Source organism: Cupressus sempervirens, chromosome 5 (genome assembly GCF_028749045.1).
Source record: "Cupressus sempervirens isolate cs-2001-9-10 chromosome 5, ASM2874904v1, whole genome shotgun sequence".
Taxonomy (NCBI): domain Eukaryota; kingdom Viridiplantae; phylum Streptophyta; class Pinopsida; order Cupressales; family Cupressaceae; genus Cupressus; species Cupressus sempervirens.
This window is the reverse complement of record NC_143122.1, coordinates 38462320-38478973: the sequence shown is the minus strand read 5'-3', so window position 1 is coordinate 38478973 and position 16654 is coordinate 38462320.

Below are 16654 nucleotides of genomic sequence, written 5' to 3'. Positions count from 1 at the left end.
TGTCTATTTTGACAAGTGGCCTATTGTAAACATACTACATATAAAGTGCCTAAAGCATTCATTTGGGGTGGGGGTGTCTTGTGTTCTTCTATCTCCTTGATATTTTTCTCTTTCTTTTGCATTATGGGTTCTTTTTCAAAGTTAACTCCACATAATTATGCTACTTGGAAAGAAAAGATAAAGGAACCATTAGTTGAAAAAGGTTTACTGCGTTATGTAACTGGTGTAGCAAAAAAACCTAATGATGATGTTGATGAGTCTTGTAAAGAACACTGGGTATCAAAACAAGAAATGGCCCTAGGAACCTTGTTAAAGAATATCTCAGATCCTGTCAAATATCACATCAGGAACCTTAACAATCCAATACAAGTATGGGATAAACTTGAAGCATTGTATGGGGTAGTAGATGAAGACATGGCCTACACCATTGAGGACAATCTTCTCAAATTTGATCCTAGGAATTTCAACACCATCAAAGATTATCTTACCCAAGTAGACATGTATAGGGCACAACTTAAGGATTGTGGTGAACCCATCAATGATGCAAAGTTGATCAAACATGTGATGACTCATCTTCGTCCTGAATATGCAGCTTTTGTTTCTAGTTAAAATACTTACAAATTAACAATGGATAATGCCTTCACTAAGCCTTCATTCAAGTCATTTTCAAGAATGTTTGTCTTAGAACATGAAAAGTTAGTGAGTATGGGAATTCTCTCTCAACATGTGAGCTTGATAGAAATGTGCTTAGTCTTAGAATGTAACACTAGATTCTTAGACATATTCATTGTGTTTGTGTTGTCACAATGTATGATAATAGGTTCATTGAATTCTATCCTTATATCCTTTAGCATCTACTTCATCCAAACAACTTGATTACAATTATTTTCTGTTGCATCAAATTTTACTTATGTTGTGCTTTGTGAGGTACACTCCCGCTTCTTGCTTAGCCAAGAAACTAATCTTCCTCCAAGAAAGAAGGCTCCACCATTGGTGCTCTTTCTGCCATCCATACTACTTGTCCAATCAATATCAGTATAAGCATATAAAGTGAAATCATTAGATCTTTCATACCAAAATTTGAACTCTAGTGTTCCTTTCAGCTATCTAAATATCCTTTTGACTGCTACATAATGTGCTTCTCTAGGGTCAGCTTAAAATCTTGCAATAATTCCAACTGCATTTTCTATATTCAACCTTGTGTGAGTTAGAAATTGTAATCCTTGGATCATAGATCTGTACTCGTTCTGCTCAACAGTAGGTGTCTCATCCTTTGTGAATAACTTGTGCCCAATTACCATAGGTGTTCCAACGGGTTTACATGTTTCCAAACTAAACCTTTTTAGTAAATCTTTGAAATACTTAGTCTGAGAAATAAAGATTCCTTCTTTGTCCTACATAATCTGTAATCCTAGAAAATAATTTATTTCTCTTAGCATGCTCATTTCAAATTCCTTCTTCATTTCTTCTACAAACTTGTCACTTTCATCATCATTTCCTCCAAATATGTTATTATCAACAAATATTATCAAAATCATCAATCCATCACCAATTTATTTCCAATTCTACCATACCTTTGTTATATCCAAGCTTTTTCAAATGCTTGTCCAACCTTGCATACCAAGTTCTAGGTGCTTGCTTCAAGCCATACAATGTTTTCTTTAATTTGCATACTATGTCTTTGTCATTTGTTAAAGGACAACCTTCAAGTTGTTCTATGTATACCTCTTCTTCAAGTTCTCCATTCAAAAATGTTGACTTGACATCCATCTGATATACTTAGAATTTCATATATGCTTCATATGCTAAGAATAACCTTACTACTTCTATTCTTGCCACGAGAGCATAAGTTTCATTATAGTTTATTCCTTCTTGCTATGAGCAACCTTTACATACCAATCTTTCTTTGTTCCTTACAACTTCGCCTTGTTCATTCATCATTTTCCTAAATACCCATTTTGTTCCTATTACATTCTTTTCTGTTGGTCTGGGGACCAATTCCCATGTCTCATTCTTCACCATCTGATCCAATTCTTCTTTTATAGCTTGCTTCCAATAGTCATATTTACATGCTTCATCTGCATTCTTTGGTTCAACTTGAGATATCAAGCATATTTCTTCATTGATTCTACTTCTTGTCATCACACCTTTATCTTTCCTTCTGATGATAGGTTTGGGTGGATGATTATTTGTCATATTCTTACCAAAAGTAGGAGTTGTTATCTCAACTCTTAGCTTTGTTGAAGGTTTCAAGCTTTGTTCCTGCCTTAGCTCTCCTTCATTCTGCAAATCATTGTTAGTCTTAAAGAATACTTCATCATTCCTTGTAACAATTCCAGAATTATCATCTTCTTCACAATCATCAATAATAGTTACCAAGGCTATCTCTTCTAATACTTCCTCTTTCTTAGCTAATTTAAGCTCATTATCCTTATCATCATAATCATTCAAGAATCTTTCCACACTTGCTTTAAATTCTTCATCAGATAGTGAACTCTTTCTAATTTTTCTTACTCTCTTAGGGCATGTAGATGAAAAATGACCAAACGCATTACATGTCCAACAAGCGAAAACTTCCATATCTTCTTGTTCTCTTTTCATAAGCAGATCAATACCTTCCTTGATCTTCATGTCTTCTTTAGATGTGGATCTGTCTTTACTTGTGCCTCTATCCAAAAACTCAATGCTCAATTCTATATGCAATTATGATCTCTCACGAAGAACATCTATCTTCTAGGTGTCAAAATTTCCTCCATTAGATTCAAGACTATCTTTATTGAAGTAATTCACCACTAATCTCCCAAAGTTGTTAAGCTTATTCTTCAAGGACCTAATGCTTTGATACCAATTATTAGAAACCATAGTCCACCAAGATAACTGAGAGGGGTTGGGTTGGGGGGGGGTGGGGGGTGGGGGGGGTGGTGTGTGGAGGAGGGGGTGAGGGGGTGGTGAATCAGCTATCCAATAATTAAAACATTTATCCACCTTAAATAAACTTAACCATTCAACCAAAGTAAAAAACAACCATAATAAGATGCACATACACAATTACACCAAATATGTTAGCTAGGGAAACCCTTGATCAAAGAGAAAACCCCACTGGGAATATGCCCACAAGATGATGTACTAATATAAATATTCCTTGTTAGAGGATGGACCCTGTTAGGAGTCTATTACAACATTTAGTACATATTTATCCCTCTTAGGAGACTTTGAATCCTTGTTAGGAGATTCCAACCCTGTTGGGAGTTGTAGAAGACAGAAGAACCCACTATCCAAATAGCTTCAGGGGCAATATCACTAAACTCATTGTTGAACTAATCTCTCATGTATTCCTTGCAGAATAAGTGTATGTAATGTACATTAACTTCTTTCGTCTTCCTATAAATTGGACCAATCATTGTCTAACCTTGTAGACTGGGTCACGAACCTTGGATCCAATTATCAAAATTTTGATCACACAATAAAACCTTGGCAACAAAGTTTCCTTCACATTCGCTCCACTTTTCTTATCTTTGCATTCTGCTCTTTGCAATCATTCATACATCTCATTTGCATATCATTCATATATCATCATGATAAAGTAAAATGTCCTTCCTTTGCATCAAATTCATAAAACAATTATTTGAGTCATGTATTACACCCTCTCAATTAATTATTATAGGACCACATTAAGAACACGTTACACTTAGCAATAACATTAATATTTTGCCTTGTCATTTGAATAACTTTTTATACATGCAATATTATGATGAGTGAGCTTAGCTACATCATCTCTAGAATGTTGTCTTAACATATTTAACTTTGGCTTCATAGAACAACAAATCTGCTAAGAGATATAACAAGTTTACCAAAGCATGCCTCTATAAACTCTATCTCAGAACAGTCTTCACTGAAACTTGCATAACTTCTTCCAAACATAATATCTTGTTCTTTCAAGGTTAGTTGCATATACTAGACACTTATTAGTATCTCTCTCAATGAAAGTACTCAACAGTCTAGTCATACCAACTTGATCTTTTTGTTGTTCTTCTATCAGATACCACATAAAATTGCTATGTTGACATCAATGACAAACACCATTATCAATGTAACATATCATCATGATAATGATCTAATCATGTTTCTACAATACTCCCCCATAGGAATATCATCAGCATTCGTGCTTCCAATAGAAGTCACTGTGCTTTTGAGACAAAATAGAAAATTCTACCCAATTTCTTTAGAATAATTCAACAAATATTTTCCATATTTGTAGTTGTAATTTGGCTATCACATTCTTGCAAACAATATAAAAAGAAATTTGGTTTGATATGGGCTTGTCTGGTCAAGCCCTAGATTGAGGAATCAACCTTGAAATTGAGATGTAAATGTGGTGATAAAAGAAATGCTAACATGTAGTTGGATTGAATATATCAAGTGAAATATAAAATTATGTTTGTAGATGCAACTGAGTTTTATATGTGATCAACGCTACAAATGCAATAACCTTGACTCAGAGAAACCAAAAAGAACCTATAGGAGTCAAAACCTCATGAATAGTAATGTATGTGACATGCTATGAGGAAGGATGAAAGAACATGATTGAATTGGAATAATGGTTCTCCTCCTTAGAAGCCAAACTCCACTTCCACCTTGAAGAAAGAAGCTTGATGCAAGAAGGAAATGGTTAAAGATGCTTGCTTGAAGTCTCATGAGTGTGTGTATTCTTTCTCTTGACTTCTTGTAGAATGACGATTATGGATAAAAATGAAATGGTCAAGCCTACTTATATACTATTTTTTCAGCATCGAAAACAAAGTAGGATGATTGGAGAGCAAGAGTAACCAATTTAAAAACTCAAGACACTTTGGGTTACCCAATTAAATATCCTTAGGAAAAAGGTAAAAAAAGAGGTTGACTTCTTATGGAATAGGTTGACCTATTCCCAAGGAAGCCCAAAAATATAGGCTCCTAAGGTCTTTGAGAAGGTGCAGAAAGAATTGGGAGATAATAAAGAAGCTAAAAGATATAGCCAAAAAGGTGATAAAATAGATCATAAGGGACCATTCTAGAAGATGATAGATGAATCAAAATGCAAGAAATATTGGTAAGAAGAGGGAGAGTGAGACCAAAATCATACTAAGGAGGGCTAAAAGGTCTCTAAATTAGGTGCTTCCATTTTAAGATGGTACATTTAGCCCTAACTTTACTAGGAGTATGAAGCAATTGATGCTCTCAATAAAAGAAAAGGCAAAAGAAAGAAAATGTCACAATGAGATTGAATGTCACCAAGTTTAAGGATACAAGCCCCCAAACTTAGGATCTTAACTCCATTCTCATACATAAGAGCAGAAAACAAAGTAAAAGAAAGGAAAAAGAAAGAAGAACCATATCAAAAAGCATGAAAAGGGGTTAGTACTACAACCCAAATCAACTTGTGAGAGAGACCTTAGCTAAGGAAATGTCTCACCCACTAGTTTCACATTTTGAAAGATATTACAAAGCATAAGAGATCAAATAGGAAAGGTAAAAGTGCCACAAACGACTACATCCCTAGTGATTCTATCCTTCTAACATGAAAGAGAGAGAGTATATTTTCTAGTAAGGATTTTGCTCCTTACTGTGAATCACAAAAAAAAAATGAAATGGTCTAGAAGGTTTGTGTGCCTGGTAGTCATTCTTTTGTGCATGTCAGTGGCTTTTACATATATATGTATGTCTGTCCACCCATGGATCAATTTCTTTGTATCACTACAGAGTGTAATTATGTTTTTTTTTGTCTGGATGGACAAGGGTTCATTCCTCATAGAGAAAATTTTTGTGCGAATGTGTTCCCCTGAGATGGAGAAGTATCACAGATACTCCTTAGGGAGTGGCATGTAAAAGTAAGTAAAAAATGTGTTTCCATTGGATAGATAAGTTGTAAGGAAACTTGCAAGCAAAAATATTACTATTTCCACATAAACCATAATAGACCTAAATTAAATAAGCTCTTAAATTCCATGTGCAAGAGGATAGACAACATACCACAAAAATGGGACACAAAATATACCCTAGGAAACCCTCATTGAAGGAAAAAAGAATCCATCACTATGCACTATTCAGCAAAAAATACCATCTCAATACAACCATGGAATCCTTTAGAGTTGTAGCTACAACCAAAAAACCCATGTGAACAAGCATAAACCCACACATCCCATGTCATGTTTGCAACCTTCACAAATGTTCCCCTTGGCTAAGTTGTCTCTTTTTGTCTTGATCACACAATATTTACCCTTGTGGTTTCTTTTATAAAAGCAAACTCCCACCAAATTACCAAGTGGTATTACATAAACCATGTGCTACAAAACCCCCACTAACCCACATTTAATACTTGGCATTTAATTTATTTCTTCTTAATATTAAATACTTACATCAAATATTATTACAATGTGTCAATACAACTCATCAAAGATATTCCATGGGAATCTCTACATGTTGCACATTCAACTAGGTGCTCCTAGGTACAACACTATTTAATAAGATAAATTAGTACAATATAAGCAATATTATGCAATATGTGCAACATACATAATCTAACAATCTCACATTTGTTGTATATGTTGCATAGGGTCAATTTGTAGCCACATAAATAAACAAGGGAACAATCCCTTCTAGCACATCCACCATATGGATCAAAGTACATAGTGTGCTCCTTCTAGGTACCCACAATAACATCAAATTATCCATCATCTCAAATATAAATAATCCCACCTCCTATTATACAACTGCCACTAGACATTACAAGTATTATAGGATTATATAAGGAGTCCTACATTTCATTTTTGGGAGACACTATTGATGAAATTTATATTTTCTTTGTGAGGGACCATATTTACCCTTGTCTTCATTTTGTACTTGGTCGTTCCTTTGAGGTTGACATGATGGTGGATAATTTGATACAACAATTAGAGGTCACTTTATCTTCAGACGAGAAGCATGAGCCTTTGACAAGTGCTACACATTCATCTTCAATTGATCTTTTTCATTTCTAGCATAATGGTCTAGTAAACATGATTTAGAGGAGGTACCTTTCAGTATTGGCATAGGGATACTTGAGGAAATTTTAGAAATTTCATGCATTTTGTGGTTCCTACATATTGGGAATACTTCATTGATGCACCTTTGGTTTTGTTTCTTAATAAGGGGAGGATTGTTGTTCTACACTCATGGAGTAGTTTCCACATCAACCCTGGAGCATCTATCACTGGTTTATATTCTGCATTGAGTCGGGGGCTACTTGGTCTCTCTTCCATGTCTTCTCTCCTATATGGGGATTCTTCATTGTAATTACATGATGTATATCATAATGGGGGGTAGGGGGTCTTGATTACTCTAATATTCAAGTATCCACCTTGTTTGTTTTTTATTTCTCTTTTGTTGTGGGGGAGGGGGTGGGGTTCCATGAGGATTTCCCCCTTTCCCTTCTTTATGAGAGATTTCTTTTCTTTTCCATATTGTCAATGGGTACCTAAAATGGCCTAGTAGCCAGGACTTGTCGGATATTGTCATATAGCCTTGTGAGCTTTAGTGCATTCCCCTATGTTGTACTCAATGGGGATTTTAGAGTAATTATATATTTCTAATTTCACATAATTTTACTTAGGACAATGTATTTACATATTAGTTATCATGTGGACACATAGAACTTCACATCTCATTTTTACACATGGTATTGGAGAGATCAACTTGAGGTGAAGTTAGTTATTTTCTCACACCTATTTATGTGTGAGAACAACCTGTAGTGGTCCTTCACATTACCATCCTCACATTTTTGCACATGCTTCAAATACTTTGATGTATAATGAAAGATGGTCTCGTGCATCAGTCATAGCTATCATGCACTGCCTATATGTATGGGCACATCTAAAATATTTGCATCTAATTATTGGTTAGGCATCCATTATCATTTGATTTATATTGAATCATATCATTTTGTCTCTCATTTTTGCTATCTAATAAGCTTCTATGTTTTGACATTTTTATACTTTTTCTTAGAAAAATTCTTACAAATCTATGGATAACAAGAAATCATGTCCAACCCAAAAGGATGAGTACAAGCTCATCATAACTTGAAAATCTCCTATGCACCTTCATGATCCCTTGAAAGGTTCATATTAAGGATGTAGTTGAATGTTTGATGTAAATGAGAAATTGGACCTAAAACCTTAATAATGATATCTTCATATAATATCTTTGAATTTATAAGCCAAGACTATATAATTGCGTTCATTCATTTTCCCCTAGTTTCCTATTTTCTAGTCATGCAGTTGCAAATTTAGTAAGATGGTTTTACATTTATAAGTCTTTCAAGATTTTTGGGGTGCAAAACTTGAAAGGTTAACAAAGGATTAAAATAATGCTCAAAATCTAAATATTGACCTCCATATAAAATTTGGACCAAAGTTGGCATGTAAGGGGTGACAAACAATAAAACATTTACTTTACTTTGAAAAGGAATCAACTCAATCTAGAGGTCAACTATGTTTTCAATACTCCCCATAAATCACTTTATCACACCTACAATGATAAACAATACATGAAACTTCTATTTTTATCAATATTAAGCATTCATTGCAAATTAAATCTGCATTTAACCATATCATTGAACTCTAATCCCTTTTTTTCATTTTTTTATCAATTTAATACATCTATATCAATACACTTTGTACCAAAAAACTTTCCTCATGGGTACCATCTTCACAAATAAAAAATTGCTATTAAGGGAAGTTTACAATTGTTATACTGAAAAGACAACTAACTTTCTACCAACATATTCACCCATTGAGCATTTGGAAGATTAAAATGTACATCGTATATTTTGTCTCTTGTACCTTATAAAGATTGAATATCAATATTTGATATTACTTTAAAGATCAATTTAACAATTGAACTTGGTATCCCTTAACAACATGATGTTTATTGTAATCATAAATATCATGTCACTTGTTATGTTCATGTTACCAAAAAGACATGATTAACTATTTACATTGAAAACTCTTATTTACTAAACTCAAACTACATCTTCTACATTTGAACTTAATCATCTTATTGATGTAAGAAATGCATATTATCATTCATTAAATAATATCATTGATGATGAGAAGATATCCATTTCAAATACTAATAAAGTATACAATATCTTTGAGTAATATTAGAGTACTTTGTAATACACTATTAAATCAAATATTAAAGCTTCTCAAATTCAAAACTCGACTTTCCATCTCAATGAGAGTGTTTATCACTTACAACAAACTAATAATCTTACAAGATCTAACATGAAGCATTAGTTTTTAGGGGAAAATGTGAATCAAGGAAGGTAAACCTAAGTTCATCACGTAACCTTAACACCTCAAAGGGGAGTAAAGGAAGTTGATCCTTTGAATCCCAATTATATGGTAATGGGATCCAAGAATACTAGTGTTAACCAAGTGATTAAGGAGAAACAATACAAGAAAATATCTAATGGTTATAGCATTAGAAAAAGAATACAAGATCCTTATATACCTTGATGCAAAAAGCTAAGAAATGAAATTAAAACATGACATTTAGAAAGTATATGTGTTGTAACAAAGAAGGTAATTAGAGAAATCACCTTGAGGATGAAGAACCTTGGATCTAATTTGTTGATGTCTATACAACTCTAATTGATGAATAATCTGAGACACTAACTTGAAACTACAAGATCTCTAAAACTCAAAAATAATTTGGCTATTTAGCAAAGTCAACTTTTCTTAGTAGGGATGACTTTAGGTAGAAAGGATGCAATTTGTCCATGATTAGTTATCTCCAAATGCAAAAAAGTTTCTAAATATCGGAAGATCGATGAAAAAGGTATCTAAGTCTGCAACATGTTCTTCCTTTCAAGATCTAAAGCCTACAAAATAAAGGATTTTTTATTTTGTTGATGAGGGGGTCTATCTTGGTCAAATCCTAGTTTAGAAATTGACCATTAAAATTGAAATAATTGAAATACTAAAATGTAAAGTAAATTTACAAAATCACCTTACAATAGTAGGATCTCTCAGGTCGAATGGAATGAGTTCACTTTACCAATTGAATTGGATCAAGAGGAATGCAGAAGACACAACAAAGGATCTTGCATGTATTGATGGATACCTTGAATGCTACATAAACTCCTTCAATTGTTTGACTGCTTGAATCCTTAATCTTTAATGGAGGAATTGCTAAATGATTGAAAAATTGAATGCTTGAGAACTTCAGTGCTTAAGTGCAATATGATCTTGTGTGTATGGTATAAATACTTGATGGATTTTTGATGCAAAATGAGAAAAATGGATGAGTTTATAAAGAGATTGAAATTAACTTTCTCCTATAGGCTAACTATATCTCACATTAACACCTTGGATATGCACCCAAAATAAGGCCTAAGAAAGGACACACTAAATACTTGATTGGCTCAGCAAGGATGCATTTCATTCCCTAATTGAACATGGATGCACTACATCTCTAATAACCAAGAACTAGAACCCTCAAGATTCCCTCAAGGTCCTGAATCCTAAAAATCGGGTGTACATTTCAAGAAAATTTTGTTACAATGAAAAATAGATTTTGACTAATTGGATGTAAGGAAAGAGATGATCTAAGTGGTTAGATCCTACCTCAAGCTTTACACCATGAAATAGGAGCATTAAAGAAGATCTATTAGGTCCTAGCATAATTTTGCTTAGAAGCAATGGGAAGAAAGGAGAAGAAAGGGGGAGAGGTGAAAATAAATTATGATCCCACATTAAATAAGTGTTAAACCATCATCAAATCAAAGTGCTTCCAATTTAGGACACTACATATAGCCCTCACTTTAGCAAGAGTGTAGACTTAGTCGCAACTCTAGATAAAGTAGAGCACAAGACATAAGATTATCTCAACACCATCAAGGAGACAAATAACCCATCAAGCCCCCAAGGGATTAATTTTTTGATAACTCCAAGATTCATAATAAGAGAGAAATCACTGACTGGATGAAGCAGAGGGGGGAGGGTTGTGATTAATTTTTCAATGAGAAATGTACATCTTGTTGTGAAACATAGAAAAAATAAAAATAAAAATTGGGTTACACATATATGGGATTTATCATGTTGTGCTTGAATGTGTTGCCTATTTAAGATATTTAGCAAATTCTTATGCACTGCCTATTTATAAGATTCAACGTGTATGTTTCTATATGTGTTACCCATGTGTGATATTAATCATATGTGTGTACTAAGAAGAGAGAAACCTAATCTCAAGGATTCTCACTTCCCAAATTAAAGGTGTACATGGAGAATCCATTCTTTAGAATTGTACATAATCCATAAAGGGATTCACAAGATGTGTGCAAAAAGGACGTGACAAATAAACAATGTATAGATTTGAGGATAACCCAAAAAGCATACCAATCATCCAAGGCTAAAGTACTCTAAGTCATACTCAGAATATGTATTTTCTACTCCATAATTGTAAGAAAAAATTAAGTAGAATATATGCCTCCATGTTAAATTATTGCTAACACTTTAACATGAGCAATGGATTTAATGGAGTATACATACATCCACTAAGAAATGTTTCCACTATGAAATACCCCCAAGAGAAGAAAAATCAAGAGAAATAAGCACATTACATATAAAGAGCACAAAGGAGTCTACTAAGTTTGAGGTTAATATGATCGTATGATAATATACAACTATTATTTCATGTATAAAATATCATGATTCCCCAAAGGAAGTATAACTACAAAAAAATGGAAGAAAGACACATAAGAGTTATGAAGAAGAGTCTTTTTAGACTACCATTATCGAGGCCAAAAAGAAATGGTGCTACCATATTGTAAATCCAAGATGAAAAATACAAGAATACAATTATGAACACTAACATGTATACAACATAACATATAAAAACATATAGAAGAAGTGGGATACAATTAGAAGAATGATACAACATTTTGATTCCCTTATCATCTTGCACCAATAGAGCAACAAGGATCATCTAAATAAATCTAAACAAACATATAGTATGCACAATTCAGGGGAACCACATCGCAATAGGCATACACACAAAAGGATACTATGCTACAACACTCACTTACGTGTATTTCCCTCCTCCCCAATCTCAGTCTTTAGAGTGTAGAGAAGGTGGGCAACTTGGAAGTTGATCCATGTCCAACATAGTAGGAACAATAGCTAAGTCTAAATAGGGACCCCCTTGAGAGTCTCTATGCTCAACACTAGATGAAAGTAAAAGTTGTGTAGAAAGCATGTTAGGAAAATCCACATCAAGATCAACAATCTCATTCTCGTCATCATCTAATGTATCTTTGTAACATATCAAATTTATAGACTTAAAGATGGATACTTAATTCTGAAATTCATAACTAGAACCAAAATAGTTAGGAAAAGAAAATCACATAACCATGTTACCAAAATAAACATCTTTTACACCTTACAATCCATTTCATCTTAAAATAATTGAACAAATCTTTCAAACTGAAACAACTAATTAACTGATTTCTATAACAATTCAAGAGAAACTAAATCATTTCCATATATGCCATGAATTATATAATAATTACAAGAAATGAACTTGTAAGATAGAATCCAGAAAGAAACATACAGAATCTAGAGATAAGGTATCTGAAGACATTATGCAAGCCTCAGCTTTTTAGTAAGAGGAGAAGCATTGACATAGGCTTAACCTCTCAACCATGGAACTTATTAATCCCCACACAATCTTTTGACAAGAAAGGCCATCCCTACCTGGAGGTTAGGCTTGGGGCACTATCATTCTTTCTATTTGAGCATACCGGTGTTTAGAATGTTCGCTCAGTAATAGGCAGACATACCTGATTAATTTGCATCACCGACATCATATGATCAAATGGAAGGAAAGCATGCCTCTAAATGACCTTGGCCAAGGATTTAGATGGGGTTATAATACTCGATCACCACCACTCGACTTGACAACAAGGTATATAAATTGGACAAACATGAGCTTACTTGAAAAATTAGTAGAATTTTATTATTAAATTTATCATGTTAACATCTATGGTAGTTTTGATTTTTGTTCTTCCCTTGCAGGGATTTATTTACCTCTTCATACCCTTTCATTGGCCTTTCCAACTAGGTTGAATCCTTGGTGTTGTTCAACTTTGTTAATCATGGAATTCTATCCATTGTGGGGCACACCGCTGGTAACAATTGATGTAAAGATGTACTTCAAATCAGGCATCATGCCATTCTTATGATTTAGAACCATACTTGTCCAAACAAAAGACAAAATTGTGAATGTATCACAAAAAGGAAAAGACTTGTTCTTTAAGAAAATTGTTCATACAGTATATCGGCCCCAATATGATATTGACAGTTTGCATTGATCTTGAATGAAAATAAAAAGGGTTGACAGAACATAAGTTGAGTGTCTAGATAATGAATGTACAACTAATGCATAATTAATAAGAGTTGGATGCATGATTTATCAATCAAGAAATATTTGGATTGATTAAGATGTATGAAGAAAAGAATGTATAAACACCAACATAACCTGAACAAATACTCTGTGGAATTAAAGGAGCCTCTGTCCAGCAGCTCAAGCTAACTTGACTGTGAATGAAATGTGATTAGTGTTTGGAGAAGCCTGTGTTGAATCAGAGGTATTATGCTTGGTGCATAGATAGAATAGTAAGAGCGGAGATAAGGAGAAGAGTGCCATCTCCACTAGATGTGAAATGTTTTAAATATTCTTTAGGCTCAAGCGAGCCACAGCTAAAGGTGGCAATATATATATATAATGATTCCATCCTGCTATTATTGTATCTAACGTCGCACTCATTAAAATACATATAACTAAATACATGCGTAGTTTGGAGAATATGGTTAATTATAACATCATATCCTCTTGATGTATGCATGTGTATATATATACATATATTAATAAGTAAAAACTATATATATACATACACACACACACACACACACACACACACACACACACACAAACACAGATATATATATATATATATATATATATATATATATATAGGTGATCATAAAAGAAGAATGGAGGTGACATCACAAAAAAACAAAGGTAATGGTTTTGAAAATGAATTTTGATGATGATTAGATATCTATTTTATATGTTTGTCCAAGTAGCTCATGTGTGTCCAATGTGTATACCCTATTGTGAAGTCACTAGATCCTTACCAAGGTAGCTAGAGGTCATAACTGGTGATTGAACAAATAGACTAGAATAGTGCCAAATTCCTTAAATCTCATTTAGCAATGTTTTCTCCCCTATTTGCTCCTGCAACCACCAATGCAACATTTCCACAATAATAACAAGTTATCCCATTTAAATCAATACTACAACATTTCACAAAATAACTATAGCAACAGTTGACTACCATTTTCCATAAACAAGTAAAAATAATAATTGATAACAAATTCCATTATAACAACCAATTCCGCATGAAATAAATGGTTAATTATAACTTCCCTTTTTCACATGATCAAGAAAGTGACAGTTTTAACTAATCATCTCAATGAGTATAACTTATTCTTAAGTCAAAATTTTGGTATCTAACATACCCTCCCCCTTATGTTTTCATTGTCCCCAATGAATTTGACAATTAAAAATTTGAAGCAGTATTTATGAAAATACATAGTGTTTTCATCATCATAAAAAAGGAGAAAAAGAAAGGAAAAGGATCAGGCTTCAGTCTTGGAGAAAAGATGAGGGTATTTCCAAAATATTTCATCATAGTCCTCTTAGGTAGCATTATTATCTACATACTAGTCTCACTAGACCTTTCATTGAGTTATGTCTTGATTTCGTAAGCGAAGCTTATGCACCTCAAGTATTCTGAGTGGTTCTATTTCCACCACTCTTGGGTCTCATACCTACAATAGGTTCCAATCAATTATATGCTTATGATGAGTGATGCATTTCTTAATATATGACACGTGAAAGATGTCATGCATCCTGGAAAGGGCTAGAGGTAGTGCGATTATGTAGGCTATCAGGTTCACAACTTTCAACACCTCAAAGGGCCCCACATATCTTGGGGCCAACTTCACATTCTTACCAAACTTGATGGTACTTTTTTGAGGTTTTACTTTTAATAGCACCTTTTCTCCTACTGAGAATTCCCTAGGTATCCTTTTTGCGTCTACATAAATTTTTTGTCTATTATTTGCCTCTTCCAATCTTTGATGGATTTGAATTACTTGTTCTTCCATTCCTTTCATCATTTTTGGTCCAATGAAAAATTTGTCTTTGACATGGTTCCAACTTATAGGGGCTTTGCATTCGCAACCATATAGGGCCTCAAAGGGTGTCATCTTAATGGTGGATTGATAGGAATTATTATAAGAAAATTCCACCAAGGGTAGATATATTTTCCACTAGTATTGCTGATACATACAATAAACTCATAGAAGATCTTCCAAAACCTGGTTTACCCTCTCTATCTGACCATCAATCTCAAGATGATAAGCCAAACCAATATTTATTTTAGTTCTGAAAGCTGAGAATAGTGTTTTCCAAAATCTAGAGGTTATGTTGTCATCCCTATTCGAGATAATCTTCTTTGGGACTCCATGAAGTCTAAAAATCTCTCTCAAGAATTTGTGAGAAATTTCTAGTGCTCCATTGGTTAGGTTATTAGGTATGCAGTGAGCCACCTTGGTTAGTCTGTCTACCACTAATAGAATGGTGTTATGTTTACTTCAATTCATGGATAATCCTTGTATGAATCCATGGTAGTTATCTGCCACTTCCATTCTAGTGTTTTGTTTGGGTTTAGGAGGCTAGTTGGATAGTGATGGTTTGCCTTGACTCTCTGACATTCTAGATATTCTACCACATAATCTATTATTTCTCTTTTCATCCCTTTCCAAAAATATACTGGTTTTATATATGCCATCATTTTAGTCACTCATGGATGTCTTGAATAGGGAGCTGAGTTGAATTCTTCTAAAATCATTCTTAGAATTTTGTTGCTTTGGGAATGTACATCCTACCACTATACCTCAATAATCCATCGTCTTCCATTTTGAATTCCTTATATCTAGGGTCTTGGGGATCCTTGAGAAGTGTGTGTTGATCTCTACATATATTTCATCCTACTTTAAATGATGTAGTACTTGATCCCTTAATCCAATATTTATGACAGTCATAGCGAAAATATGCCTTCGTCAGCTCAAGGCATCTGCTACCTTATTCTCTTTACCTTTAATGTAACTAATGTCAAAGTTCTAATCCCCTAGAAATTCTAACCATCTCCTCTACTTGGCACTAAGGTTGGGTTGAGTCAAGACGTACTTTACACCATGGTGATCTGATCAAAGTTTAAAAGGCTTCCCTATCAAGTAGTGCCTCCACATTTGGAGGGCATGCACAATGGTGGCTAGTTCCAGATCATGAGGAGCATAGTTTTTTTTCTTAGTTCTTTAACTTCCTTGACTCATGCAACAACTTTCTTTTCTTTCATTATTAAACATCCTAATCCATCCCTAGATGCATCAGTTATAACCACAAACTCATTTTGGGGGTCTGGTACTCTTAATATAGGTGTAGTAGTTAACTTCTCCTTCAAGCACTCAAAGGTTGTTTAACGTTTCTCAGTCCAAATAAACATTTTCCC